Source organism: Dendrobium catenatum, unplaced genomic scaffold, assembly GCF_001605985.2.
Source record: "Dendrobium catenatum unplaced genomic scaffold, ASM160598v2 fragScaff_scaffold_526, whole genome shotgun sequence".
In the NCBI taxonomy this organism is placed as follows: Eukaryota; Viridiplantae; Streptophyta; class Magnoliopsida; order Asparagales; family Orchidaceae; genus Dendrobium; species Dendrobium catenatum.
Genome location: NW_021318988.1, coordinates 146,829 through 157,429, shown reverse-complemented (window position 1 = coordinate 157,429; position 10,601 = coordinate 146,829).

The window sequence follows — 10,601 nt, the reverse complement described above, 5'->3', positions numbered from 1 at the left end:
ACAATTATAAATCATTCAAATAGCAACTATTCAAACCGTTTAAAGATTGTAGCAGTGATTGTTGAAGGTGGTTATTGACATAGATAGTCAAAAAAGGTTGTATTGACGTCATCTGGAGGATGATAGTCGTGAATATCTGCTACATTAAAAGTGGGGAAAGTTTGGATATGAGCTGACAAATCGATAACATAAGCATTATCATTAATCTTCCGCAAGACGGAGAAAGGTTCAATCTTCCATGGACTAAGCTTGGAATAGGTTCCCATTGGGAAGCGCTCACGACGCATTCTGAGCATGACTAAGTCGCCCGGGTTAAACACCTTGTGACGTCGATGTGTGTCCGCCAACTGTTTGTACTTAGCATTTGATTCATTTAGTTTAGTGTGAATCTGCTCGATGATGTTTTGAAATTGCTCAGCCATTTGAGTTGCCACCGTGCTGCGGCATTTAGGAATGAAAGCAATATCAACTAGGTGATTGGGCAATTTGGTGTAGACTATACTGAAAGGGCTGCTTCCCGTGGACCTATTTGGCATCGAATTGACGGCGAATTCCACTTGGCTTAGTATTTCTTCCCACTTTTGGGGTGATCTTGGACTAGGCACCGCAACATGCTGGCTAAAGTGCGATTGACGACTTCGGTCTGGCCGTCTGTTTGGGGATGATAGGCGGAGCTAAGCTTGAGATCAGTTTGTAGTCGCTTCCATAATTCACGCCAGAAGTGACTGACAAATTTAACATCGCGATTGGATGTGATGCTCCAGGGAAGCCCATGCAAGCGAATGATCTCTTTAAAAAATAATATGGCTATATGAATGGCATCGAAGGACTTTTTACATGGAATAAAATGAGCCATTTTAGAGAACCTGTCGACAACTACCATAATAGAATCCGCCCCATTCCACGTCCGTGGCAATCCAAGAATAAAATCGATACTAAGATCTTCCCATATGGAATCGGGCGTAGGAAGGGGCATATACAAACCAGTATTCTGAGCCGTGCCCTTGTATTGTTGGCAAACCGAACATTTCTCCACAAACCGTGAAACATCACGAGCTAGTCTCGGCCAAAAGAATCGCACCTGCAATTGGGCGAGTGTATTCCGCTGACCCATGTGGGCGGCTAAACCACCGCAATGAGCTTCTTTAATAAGCTGTTGATGCCAAGAGCAGTTTGGGATGCACAGACAATTAGCCTTAAATAAAAATCCATGCCGCAGGCTATAGTCACTGCTAGGCACACCATCAACGCATTGCTTCCAAAAGAGTGATAAATCAGCATCAGTTTCATAGAAATTCTTCATTTCTTGCAGACCCGTGATCTCGGTTTGTAAGCTAACCAACATATCAGCTCTTCGGTTGAGAGCGTCAACAACTTGGTTTAATTTTCTAGCTTTGTGTTGCAATACAAAGGTGAATTTATGAAGAAAAACTACCCATCGGGCATGCATGCGGCTGATGTTTTTTTGATTATTGAGGTATTGAAGGGCTTGGTTATCAGTGCAACACAAAATCTCGATGAAGGAGGTAGTGTTCCCACTGTTTCAAGGCGCGGACGACAGCGTACAATTCCTGTTCATAAACAGACCATTTTTGCCTAGTTGTGCTCAACTTCTCGCTGAAGAATTCGATTGGCTTGGACTCCTGGGATAGCACCGCACCGATGCCAATGGACGAAGCGTCTGTGTCCACATTAAAGGGCTTCTCAAAATTTGGTAAGGTTAGAACCGGAGCGGAGCAGAGTGCCACCTTAAGAGTTTCAAAGATGTTTTGTTGATTAGTGGACCACTTGAATCGATTGGCCTTCAAACAATCGGTTATGGGGGCAACGAGAACACTGAAACCTCGTATGAATCTTCTGTAGAAGTTTGCTAGCCCATGGAAGCTCCGTACATCGAATAGTGACTGTGGTGTTGGCCACTCTAAAATGGCTTATACTTTGCGGGGATCAACTTCAACGCCAGCTGCAGACAAAACAAAGCCCAGGAAATGGACTTTGGAGGAAGAAAATTCACATTTGGCTAAGTTTACATAGAGTTGATGCTGATGCAGAACTTGAAACATTTCGGTGAGATGTGCAACATGGTCTTCCATGTTAGTGCTATAGCCGAGGATATCATCGAAATAAGCGACACAATTTTTTTCGAGAAAGGGTTGTAATACCTCGTGCATTAACCGCATAAATGTAGCTGGGGCGTTACAAATCCTGAAGGGCATCACCTTCCATTCATAGAGCCCATCGCGCGTCTTGAAGGCGGTCTTCTACTCATCGCCGGGGCGTATTCAAATTTGATGATAACCGCTTCGCAAGTCAAGTTTGGAGAAAACAGAAGCTCCGGACAAGCGGTCAAGTAAGTCAGACACCCTGGGCACTGGAAAATGATATTTAGTTGTAATTTTATTTATGGCGCGGCTGTGAATACACATGCGCCACTGGCCATCTTTCTTAGGAACTAGTAATGCAGGTACTGCGCACGGGCTCAAGCTGTGCTGGATCAGTTGCCTGTTAAGCAAATCTTCAATAATATTCTGTAGATAGAATATTCCTTCGGGCTCATGCGGTAATGAGGAAGATTAGGAATTGTTGCTCCGAGAACGAATTCAATCTGATGTTGTATTGAGCATAACGGAGGAGGCCCCGCAGGAAGCTCGGCGGGAAAAAGCTCTGCAAATTGGGTCAATAGCTTACTGATTTCATTAGAATGACAAGGTGATGATAATTATGAGTGGCTATCTGAAACAACCGGAGCCATCAATGCTCGGCTATCTTGTCTGGATTGAACCAATAACTTGCCATAAAGGATGTATGCTGCCCCTGTGTTCCTTTCAGGTGAAGAATTAGTGTGGGGACATAGTCAGAGCTTTCTCCCTTTCCATTCGAGACTATAAACATTTGGCCTGCAGTTAAAAATAGCATCCATGTCATATTGCTAGGGTTGGCCCAATATGAGATGGAAAATATCCATGTCACGTACGTCGCATAAGACTTCGCACACATAGTGTTTTCCAATAGAAAATGTAACTCGGCACATGTCGGTGACGGTCACCTCCATTCCTTTTCTTATCCAGCTAATTTTGTATGGTTGCGGATTGCTGGTAGTCTTGAGTTGCAGCGCCTGTACCACCGATCGAGAGATGACGTTCTCCGTACACCCGCTATCGATTAGCAGTTCACATACCTTCCTTTGTATTGTGCACCTAGTTTTAAACAAATCATTGCGCTGATAATGACTCGGTCTTTTTGGTGCTATCAAAAATTTTTGTAGAACACATATCAGCGGATCCCCCTCATCTCCGTGGACATCTTCAATACCAGTTTCAGATTCTAGTTCAAAAACAACAGGTTCGACTTCCAGTCCATGTGATTCCCCCTCTATGAGCTGAGTTCTTTGTCGATTCGGACACTCGTTAGACTTGTGTCCGGGTTGAAAACATCGGAAGCATTTAAGAGTAGTAGGTTTACTATATGGATTTTCTCGTGGAGGAGCAGGTGTCTTACCTTGGAATTTAGCTTCAGTAGCTACATTGGGGTTCTGCTTCGGACTAGTAGGTACCCGTGTAAATGAGACAGGTCTCGCCGCTGTGGAACTTGCCTTCATGTTGTCTCCCAGTGAGTCAGTATGAGTCTGTCTGCTAGTGTAACTGCGGGATTGGCGAGCCAATTGCGTCTCCACCTTCAACGCGAAATTCACGGCTTGGGAAATGGTCCAAACTGAATTAAGCTCCATATTATCCTGTATCAACTCCTTTAATCCACCAATGTAATGGGCAACAAGTTGAACTTCCGATTCTTGGAGATTATTGCGGGCACTCAGTCGATAGAATTCCTTCGTATACTCGCTGACGGAACGCTGTCCATGCGAGCAATGTTGATATTGCAAATAAAGCATTTGCTCATAATCCGTGGGCAAGAAGTGTCCCCTAAGAAGTTGTTTCATACGAAACCAGCTACGGATTGGTCCTCTTACTTCCCGGTGACGAGTTTGTAAAAGCTGCAACAACCACGCACTAGCGCCGCCCTTTAAACGACATGCCACGTACTTAACTTGTTTCTCCGGGCTGATTTCCATATAATCAGAAAATGCTTCCACAGCTCGTTCCCAATCGAGATAGTCCTCGATGTGTAATCTCCCTTCAAAAAATGGAATATCCATTTTAATGCGAAATTCTCCCTTGCCCGTTTGATTTGTCCGGCTGTGTCTCGGGCGTTCATAATACTGGAACTATTCTTCATTTCCAGAATCGGTTAACTCAAGGTATTTTGGAAAATCATTCTCCTCCTCAGATTCCAGAACTTCTCTTACAGCTGGCCTAGGAACACGGCATTGTCCAACCCTACCTGGCGGACCTCGCGGCACTGGAGGTGCCGCGGTTGGTTGCGGAACTCGTCTAAGGACATGTCCGATTGAGGTTTTGAGGTCTAAGATGTCGTTGAGGAGGTCTATGGACAGGCGGGAGAAGTCCGCCCTTAGTTCGTCAAGTTGCTGATTGATGCTAGCTTGCGCTGCCCATACGGCATCCAAGCTCCGATCGTCGTCAAGAGCTTTACAAGAACTTTCTGCCGCCATCAACCCGATCGCTGGCTCTGATACCAACCTGACGTGCCCTTCCAAGAATGAAGCCGGAGCTGGGACTTCAACAGAGGCGGAATACCGGCGAGAGAACCTGCAAGAAGGTTAGAGCAGAGAAAAACCAATGGAACAGGGATAGTAGAAATACTTGTTTCATATATTTCTCTGATTTGCTATCACCGATCTCTGGGAATCATATAGTTCCCTCCAGCTAGTATAATTTACATTCCTAAATAAGGAAAAAGGGAAATAGGGGAACGTGCACTAACAGAAACTAAAACAGAAAGTGCGAAATACTGCTGTAGTGTGGAATGTCCTGGCATGTGGTAGTCCTGCAGGATATGATAGTCCTATCAATATCTATATTTATCTCCTAGATTATAGATCATTTATCAAACATTTAAATACTTTAATGATGTTAGAATCGAATAATCTTTGGAACTACAGAAAAAATAAGGATTTTTGACGAGCTATCCGATGGATTATGTGCGGATAAAATTTTCGACCACAAAATCGTTACCATTGGATATAGGCCTTTTAGATGGAAATTCCAATGAAATTCTAATGGAAAGTTCCATTGAAAATTTCATTTGTAATTTATTTAATAACTGGAAAAAACTCTTGTAGAATTTTTGCTAAAACTTTCTACTTAATTCTTGTTAAAAATTTTGCTAGAAAAAAACCCTATTTCACCACGACATCTCCCCCTCCCACTTCACGTGAAATAGACCCCAAACCTCCATTTTTGCCTCTCGATTGTATCTAGCATCTATACTTGATCAAGTAATTTCTCAACAATTTTCTTCACTCTTGTTTTTTAAAATTAAATATTCATCTCTTTGAAAATTTTCAATCATTTTAAATTTTCATCCATTTGGTATTACTAAAAATTAAATCTAAACTCTATAAAATGGTGGTGAGACCTGCAATGCTTTATGGATAAAATGTTGGCAATTAAAAGAGAAGCATAATATTAAGTTAAGCGTTGTAGAGTTGAGGATGCTTAGGTGGATGAGTGGCTTTACTCTTAGATGTGAAAGGGTTGTAGTAGCTCTTAATGAAGTTAAGATTAGAGAATGTCGCCTTAGATTGTTCGGTCACATAAAATGACATCCTTCTGATGAGCCGGTTAGGAAAGTAGATGTATTAGATTTGGCTTATGTTAAGAAAGGTAGAGGTAGGCCTAAAAAGAATTTTTGAACTGATCATTCTTTACAAGATTTAAATGAGAATTTGACGCTTAATAAGACACAATAGAGAAAAATGATTCATGTTGCTGACCCCATGTAGTGGGATAAATGTTCGATGTTATTGTTGTTGTTGTACATCTATAATTTACATATATAGAATTTTATATGTGTTTCATATGTTTTATGAGTGTTATATACTGCTTCTTGAGCTACTGGTTTTTGCTGGTAAGAGATCCTCTATGTGATCATCGTAGTGCTCAAACTACAATATGTGATCACAGGCAATGGGAGGTATGTAGAAAGGGAGAGTGTACAAGTTAGACTCACAAGTCTATACATATAAAGCATAATCATTCATCTCAGCGGGATTCACATATAACAACATTGAGGAATTGCTTAGTTGAAGGGCAACAGCTTTGACAAAAATAATAAATTTGATACAAAGCACAAGTTGATATATGAGCTCAGCAAAGTCAGATGCTAGCCGAGGTGAAAGCATTCATGAAGCAGCAATGTTAGTAGCCGGCCCAAGAGACTGAGAAGAGCGAGGAAATGGATGACAATTACTTGCAATTTGTCATGTGCTTCTTTTGATACATATGTTCATATTTTTAATCTCATGTCTCATGTATTAATCCAAAACATGTAATTACAATGCTAGAATTGGTTGTTTTATTTGGTCAAAATTGCTATTCAAAATTTAATTGGTTCAATATTATGTTGTTATGATATATTGATTTGTTATTCTGTGCTGCTTATTTTTAGTAATCATAATAGAAACTATATGAAAGGTTTATTTATTCATTTATTTTGCAATAGATTTCTGGTAGATTTTTCATTGGAATCAATCGATGCAGTGTTCTGACAATAGAATATTTGTCAAAATTATTTCTGATTGATTTTTCGGTGGGCCGAATTTGAAAAAATCCTTTAGAATAACTGTCGTCCTGGTACAACCAGCAATTTATTGGCAGATCTATCTGATGGATTCGTCTTATTGAAAAAATCCATCAAAAATAACTCTTTAGCGATGTATTTTTTTCCATTGATATTCCAACGGATTTTTCCACCTGATATATGTTGTTTCAAACGAGTAGTCTTTCCTTTGGATCTTTTAGCAACGATTTTGTATCTATCGAAAATGTTATTTTCCAGCGGATTTACGCATTTTTTGGTGATTTTTTTTTTTTGCTGTAAATGCATGATTTTCTTATAATTGGACAAGTTAGATTTGTCTCATCGAGCCGCTTGATTTGCCGATAAGAATGTTATTATTAGAAATGATTTGGGCCATCAATTTATATCTAGATATTTCCAAACATAATTCAAGTAATTTTTTTAGCTCATTTGAAGTCGAATCGGATCATTTATAGACTCTGTTACCCACAAAAAAAAAAGGAATTCGAAGGATCCTAAATTTAATTCCAGAAATTCCCAATTCAAAAATTATCTCAAAACTCTAATCTTTCATATGAATTTTCTAGAATCATAACATTTGTTTTCTGTTTTCAAATGTCAAAGCTCTTTTCATCTGAAAATAGATATTAAAGTCCCTACCGTTATAAATTTTCTAACACAAAAATATTATTATACCATCATCATTAATTCCAGATTAAATTTCAATTGAATTTTTAAACTTCGAATATTTTTCTTCTTTCAGCTCAACGTTAAATCCTACTGCGACTAAACTTGATCACACCCCTAAATAAATATATGTATAGAATATCGGCGCTGAAACCCCTAATTTTTCTCCATAATAACTCCATAAAAACTGCCTTACGACGCCGTGCAAGTGGGAGGGCCATTTGCTAATTTAATTTTTATAATCTATTTACACAAAAGTACCTCATTTATCAATAATTTGCAGAATTGTTTTTGCATGGCAAATAAATCGTAATAATCATATTAAAAAGTTATTGCCGCCAAGGCCGGATCAAATTTGTAATTAAAAAAATAAATATAGTTAGCTGTATTGAGGGAAGAGTATCAATTCTCACAATATTCTGTCAATTTGGGATTATAATACTCTGCTTTGATCTTTTGTGATATATTTTATTGCTATGAATATTTGTTTTGTCATAAATATTTTATCTTCTTATGTTTAATGATGCAGGTTTGGTCATATATATGTAAAATAATACAAAGCGTTAATTAAAAAAAAAATTGCATATATTTTTTTATGCAAATTATTACCGTGCGTGCGTATATTTTTTAATTCTGAAATCTTTGTAGTGATTATCCACAATAGGTTAGTTTCAAATTGTGATCCGTATATACAAAATAAATAAATGGATTAAACTAAGATAAAAATATTTTATATGGAAAAGCGAAATGGCATAAACAGAGAGAGTTATTATTATTATAATAGTTTCTATTAGTTATATGTATTTCTTCTCCAAAATTAAAGAAGATATTTGTATGATGTAAAAGATATAAATAACAATGATCGAAAAGATATAAATCACAATGAAGTCCATTAGGATGATCGCTAAGGGAATCCAGAGACGTTGATGGGGATTTTTATATGGTTATAAAGATGCCTCCTTTAGTTGGCAGACTATTTTGACTGATTTAGACATTTCATGGAAAATCCCTTAAGAAAATAAAACTAAATCTTACATCAAGATATTTTTTGATGTAAAGATTAAAATTTTATTGTTAAGTGTGCTTATATTGGAGCACTTGTGGGATGAGCAATTTTGTGAAAATTTATACAACAGGAACAAAATCATAAGACTAGTAGCATAAAGTGGATAATTTCTCGATGGTTGAAAATTTAAATAGTTACATTTTCTCTCTTAGAAATAGAATAAATTATATGACATCAATATGGGGGAGTGCTTGGAGACGTTGAGATATTTCTCTCTTTGAAGGAGGAGGATTAAATGAAAGAAATTGACAGGTGATTGAGATGCTTCAGGCAGTACTATCATTTAAGGAATGATATTGCATAATTTGGAGTCAATACGATACTAGAGGTGATTCAAATAGCCCTTCTTGAACAAGTTAGATGCAGTTAGATGTAGAGTTGCATGCATAAACACAAGTAACAATTTGCTAATTAAGAATGTTTTATCACAGGAGATAAGTAAAGGAATATAATTGTATTATTTTAAGAGGGCACTTTTTATCATAAGCTTATCCAAATGTCTTTTTCTTACTTAGATATTTATCTAAAAGATGCCACGAGCTTAGAATAGTTTGCCAAATGGAACATCAATCAGCTCGTTTGAGAACAAATGCTATTTCATTTTAGATAAAAAGGTTTCTTTATGGCTTTATATATGCCATCCATATCTTTAGCCAATGCATCTTAAATAGGCTTCCAAAAGTTGCAAATTAGATTCAAAGACCAAACTTTAAGAAGATTTCAAAGACATTCGGGTCATCAAAATCAAAGTTGATCTTGCATAATAAATATCATGAGCCAACTCAAATAAATAAACTTAGTGGCCTAATTTTCATCATAATTAATGAAATTAAATAACAATTTGTGAAATAACATGGAAACTCTTCTATAAGGTCTAACTCATTGCACCAAATGAATTAAAATATGTATTGTATAATACCTACTTCAATAGTGACACACATTTTTGACCAAGTCAGGTAAGTCTTGTGTGATGGAACTTATTCATTTTCTTTTTGTATGAGTTTGAGGATGTTCTACAGGCATGTGAATGTCTGAATTCTATGTTGAAGCATGTACTAGGAGCGTGTGTATGACGTAGGTAAAATTCACACACAACTTGGTCTATTAATTATTGTTGCTATTCTAAAATATAGTTTTTTGTTCTATGCAAATGAATATGTTATGTAAAATAATAAAGTGTTGAGACTAGAATCGTTCCTATGAGGATTGTAATTATCCTAAGCTCACTTTAGTACTAATTAACAAAATTACTATATTCACTACAGGAAAACAGCTCATTTCCGACAGAATTTCCAGCGGAAAGAAATTCGTCGCAAATTCCGGCGGATTTTCTGGCAGATTTCCGACGGATTCTTTTCAACGAATTTCCGACATAATTTTTGACTGATTTCCGACGACTTTTTTCTGAAGGCATTTCCGGCGGATTTTCCGGCGGATTTCCGACGGAATTTAAAATTTATTTTTTTATTTTAAAATATAACTTAAATTATTGAATTTAATAACTTGAATTATAATAAAATAAATTATAATTTAATTATTTAATAACAAAAAATTAAATGATTTAAATTTAAACTTAAATTATAATAAAAATTTAAAATTATTTATTTTATTAAATTAAGTTATTTAATTTTAAATTTTGTTGTTAAACTGATTTAATAATTATTACGCAATAGGTTAAATAAAAATAAAGTAACAAAATTAATAGTTTTTGGTTTCATGCGTAGTTGGCAGAAGCTGAAGGCGGGGGAGAGTGGGGCGGGGTTCGAATCCCGCTAAAGGCGGGTGCGCTGCGCTGGTCCATGCGGGCAGTCGGGTCGGACCACGCTTGCAGTCGGGTCGGGCGCGATCGTGACTTCTGGCTGTGTCCACTAGATCACGCTGTCGGGTTTGTTCTTGTGGTGGAGCGCGGATGGGGGAGCAGCGATAGCAGCTGGCTTATTTGTTTTGTAAATAATTTTTTTTGGCATTCCGGCGCATTAAAATTTTGACGAAAATTTTTTCCAGAGGAAATTCCGTCGGAAATGTGCCGGAAAAGTTTCCGGCGAATTATTTTGTGCCAGAAGTCCTTTTACGACGCGCGTGAAACCGGCGAAAATATTTCCGCCAGAAATCCGTCGGAAATGCAATTTTCTGACGGATTTTGGCAATTTTCCGACGAAAATGGCCGCCGGAAAATGATGTTTTTCCTGTA